We start from the raw sequence: 4532 nt of genomic DNA on the forward strand, positions 1-4532 counted from the left end.
TTGAGGAGATACACATATGGATGATGATGTGGGGGTAGATGTGACTGATTTCATACAACACGTTAGTACCAGACATCATGGACAGCATGTTGCAAATAGGATGAGGACTACTTCATGGACCTGAGCATGGCTTACACTTGTATGGAGATGGATTCTTGATCGAGTTGATGATATGACAGGATGTTCTGAGAAACGACTGATGATGGCATGGGGATGTGCATTCTCATGGTTTGAACGTGACAGTTGGATTAGCTACCCAACTAGTTGGGGGCTAGCAGTGTGCAGATATGTGTTAGCATTGTGTTGGAATATCATGGCAGCAGTTCACATGAGGACAACACATGATGAGGTCGACACGAGAGGTTGCAGGAAGCATGTAGCTTGAGATGGAGGGGCCAGCCTTCCACGATGGAGAGCAGCATGTGGAGATCGTGATAGGATGGTCAATGGTCATGGATTGAGATGATTTTCGATGTATGACATACCAATGAGGTGTATACCTTGGTATGGTGATCTTGGTGACAGATGGTTGCCGGGATGAGACATGATGGAGACGATGTTTCTACATATGTTGCAGAGATGTTTGCAGTATGTGGAGGAGTTGACATCATGGATAAGATAGTTGTTGATGATCTTGGTGGATGGCTACCAGGATGGTATGTTGTCGAGGACGACAACGATTTCAGGTGGAGGAGGATGTAACGACCTGCAGTTCTGGGCGTGCGGGTGGAATGTGCGTTCACGCGGGTAGAGCTGAACGAACAGCGTTTGGCTTGGAGTGCAGCTGCGGTTGGATGATATGCGAGCTGAGACTTGGTTATGCGAAGTGTGTGCGCATAATAGGAGGAGGGCGAGTAACTTATACGCATGGGAGCGTGGTGTAAAACATGTGAAGGCCGACCTGTGATCATGGGCAAAGCCGACATGTATCTTGGCACGTTTGCGATGGAGTAGGGGCTTTGGGCGAGTCGGCTGGGCAGCAAGACTACGCCCTACGTTTGATATATATTGGGTGAGCGTGGAGCTCCTTCGAACAACTAACTTTCGCTCAACATCTTCACTCTACAAGGTGGAGGCACAGGTCTAGTGCGCAGTTCTAAGGAGAAGGAGCAAGTTTAGCCATGCACCCTTTCTTGGGCAGGACGGCACGGTGATAGCGCGGTTGTGGGTGAAGGTGCGGGCAGGAGCGCCCGGTGGTTGGGTGAGGGCGTGTACGGGTGTGTGGCGCCTGGTTTATGCGACGAAGTGCCCAATGGTGAAACGTTGGTGGGCGCCCAGTTTGTGCGACGACTTGGCACGGATTCTTGGGGGACTCGGGTGAGCGCCCACTCGTCGTGCAAGTGTGCACCATATGACTTTTGGTGAAGTGTTGAGATTGTGAATGAAGGTGTGTCTCGGGCAGAGGTGCCCGTGTGTGGCGACTTGGAGGTGCGCCTGAGTTGGGCAAACAACATGATCGTGCGATGAGGTGAACGAAGGGTTGGAGAGTCGTGCGACGACCGTGCGGAGGCGCCGACGAGCTGGGCAATCGAGTTTGCCGAAGTTGTGAAAATTCGCTAAGTATAAATTTGGGGTTTCCCAAGGACTTAGTCTGTACTTCGTAAAAGTGGAAAAATTGTATAATATATTGATTCGGGCAGACTCATATTGCAAGGAGTTGCCCCTCTCTTTATACTGTTGTGCATTTCTCTTGTATAATATTGTTTATGTGAATGTTATGGGCTTTCACTTGTATAAAGGAACACATTAATAATACTTGGTAACGAAAATAAGACTAAGTATGGAATGTTAGGCGTAGTCTACAATTGTAAGTATTGGTGAAAAGAAAACGATTGGTAGTGCCGCACCTCGCTATAAGCGGTTGAAAGACTACCGCAGGTGTAGGGGCGAAGACCTCTTTCTGCAAGAAAAAAAGAGGGGAAATCAATAAAAAATTGTCATAAGGAAATGAAAGGCAGGAGGGTGCAACACTAGGACTTCCCGGGAGGTCACCCATCCCAATACTACTCTAGCCCAAGCGCGCTTAATTGCGGAGTTCTAATGAGATTCGGTGCATTAACGCTGGTATGATCGCTGAGATCTGGTGCATTATTTTAGTAAATGTTAATAACCATTATCACTATCATCATTTTTAAATTACATTAAAAGAAAAAAAGAAAAATAAATAAATATATATATATATATATATATATAATTGATTACACAAGCTCACTTCCCTTTCCATCCTAAGGTGGTGCTAAATATTGGAGTTTGAATAACATAAGCCTCAAGCTTTACAACATAAAAATGCTTCACTGAATCAATTTTCATTTAAAACGTAATTTGTCCATAAAACACAATTTTGGTATCTTCGAAAACCACCTCTATGTGTAGTTCCATTTAAAACATAATTCATTCATAAAACCGCCTTCACGTCATCTGGGAACCCACCATAGAGAGAGAATCTAAAACCGCCTGGAATTCGTATACCGCGCGTTTTTCCAAGAGGAAATTTAATATGCTACGCATTGGCGGTGGATTCGAACAGAAAACAAATGGTATTTAAAAAGCGGACGTGACCAGAAACTAGAATTTTGCCGTTTGGAATGTAGCGGAACATCGAAGCAGTTTTAAGCTATGTATTTGGCAATCGCTAGCTTGGCTTCTTGTAGTTATTTATCCACCGTGTGCCAATGCATCTTTGCGTTTACATCCAATTTCTCTTTTTATTTTATTTGCAGGTTCTTTCTGGTTGATCTGTTATTGTCTTTTATATTATTGTGTGCATGGCCATGCATCTTGGCTTTTACAGTCCATTTTCTCCTTTAATTGGTTTGTAATTTGTGTTTCTGGTTGGTTTGTTAATTTTCTTTTATGTTTGTGTGTTTGCATTTTTTTGTTAGCAGATTTAATTTTTTTTGGGGGATTTAGAGAAGAAATGGACAGAAGGAACTGAGTTCCATGATTTGGGATTTTTTTCCCTTCCCGGTATAATTATCTTCCGATTTTCTTTAAGAATTTTTTTGGTTCAGACATAATTATCTTCTGATTTGTTTTCTTTAATTTAAGTCTATATACATATATAGATTGCTCTTTTCTAATAAATATTTGGCAATGAGATGTCCTCTGTTCTGATAATAAATATTTAGTAATGAGATGTCCCCTGTTCTGATAGTAGATATTTAGTAATGAGATGTCCTGTGTACTAATAATAGCTCCCAGATGGAATTGGATGCGTACGAACCAGCTGGTTTTCCATTGTCACCTTCATGGAAGAGTAAGAGTTTATCGCTAAGAGAGAAATCGTTGGGCCTTTCAAGAAAGAGAAAGCTATTCAAGGTAGAGCTCATTCTGAACTCGCGTATTGCTTTAATTTTCCTTGGTAGGAAGCCTTCCGGGCTTTTATCCCCTTTCAGGGTTTTCATCTTTGAAATGGCTACTTGTTTTGTTTTTTTTTCCTCCACCGATAATTTCATCTTTTAAGAAACGTTTTTCGCCTGTATGGCTTCATCTTTTAAGAAACGTTTTTCGCTTTTAAGAAACGTTTTTCGCATGTATGGCTTCATGGACCTGGACTTTGCAGCGCTCCATGTTCCATTACATAATGAATCTGTATCCGTCTGAGGCTGTATTTGATTGGTTTGCAGTTAATGGAGCTGACTTGGAGAAGGACAGAGGCTGACAATCCACACAATATTTATCATTCGAGGTGAAATTGGTGGCTGCTCATTCGAGGTGAAATTGGTGGGTGCGGTTAATTGCAGTGGTTCTCGTTGGTATAGCCTCTCAGTTACCAATGATTCCATCATGAATAGAATCTGAGTTATAGTTGTTAAATTTTAAAATTTTAAGTGTTTTAAATAATGTTTTTGATGGTGTTGAATCTATTTTCACCATTAAAAATACGATTCATCTACAAGATTTTTTGAAATTTTTTTTGCTAAGATTCCAACTACTTTGAGCAATTCCCCACCTCCATAAACAACTCCTCAACTTTTTTATATGAGTTTCTTAACCCCAACTCCAATTTTTTTAGGGTCAGAATAGAGAAAAAGGCGTAAGCTAAACTCAAGGCGTAAGCTAAACTCATAATACGGAAACCCTAGGAAGCTCCCGTTCCTCGAAATTTTAGCGTGAGATTTAGATTAAATACAAATAACACTGAAACCATAGGTTGCCATAACCCCAACTCTAATTTTTTTAGGGTCAGAATAGAGAAAAAGGCGTAAGCTAAACTCATAATACGGAAACCCTAGGAAGCTCCCGTTCCTCGAAATTTTAGCGTGAGATTTAGATTAAATACAAATAACACTGAAACCATAGGTTGCCATAGCCGGGTGTGGTTTCAGATGCACTAGATTTACCTTATTTAAAATAAATTAAATTTACATTTTAAAGAATGTGTATGGTATGGTATATCTTGTTAGCTTTTAAGTTTCTTTTTCATTTGGTCACTTTATCTTTCACACACGTTGGATTTTCCTGATTTAAATTAAATTAAATTTATTTATTAAAGAGTATATACGGATATGGTATATTCATAGCCTTTAAAT

General features: G+C 40.8%; 1 long non-coding RNA gene and 1 pseudogene across 1 annotated transcript; one reads left to right on the top strand and one right to left on the bottom strand.

Annotated features, from left to right (window-relative positions):
- Window positions 1-1959: 1959 nt before the first annotated feature.
- Window positions 1960-2078, bottom strand: LOC149264968 (5S ribosomal RNA; annotated as a pseudogene).
- A 574-nt stretch (window positions 2079-2652) lies between these two features.
- Window positions 2653-3763, top strand: LOC149264969 (uncharacterized). Its single transcript, XR_016250448.1, has 4 exons — window positions 2653-2720; window positions 2886-2967; window positions 3195-3318; window positions 3627-3763. It is a non-coding gene; the product is annotated as an uncharacterized LOC149264969 (long non-coding RNA).
- Window positions 3764-4532: the final 769 nt, after the last annotated feature.

This window comes from Pinus tabuliformis, chromosome 6, assembly GCF_031772625.1.
Source record: "Pinus tabuliformis cultivar Carrire ecotype Pingquan chromosome 6, CPIR1, whole genome shotgun sequence".
NCBI classification, from domain to species: Eukaryota; Viridiplantae; Streptophyta; class Pinopsida; order Pinales; family Pinaceae; genus Pinus; species Pinus tabuliformis.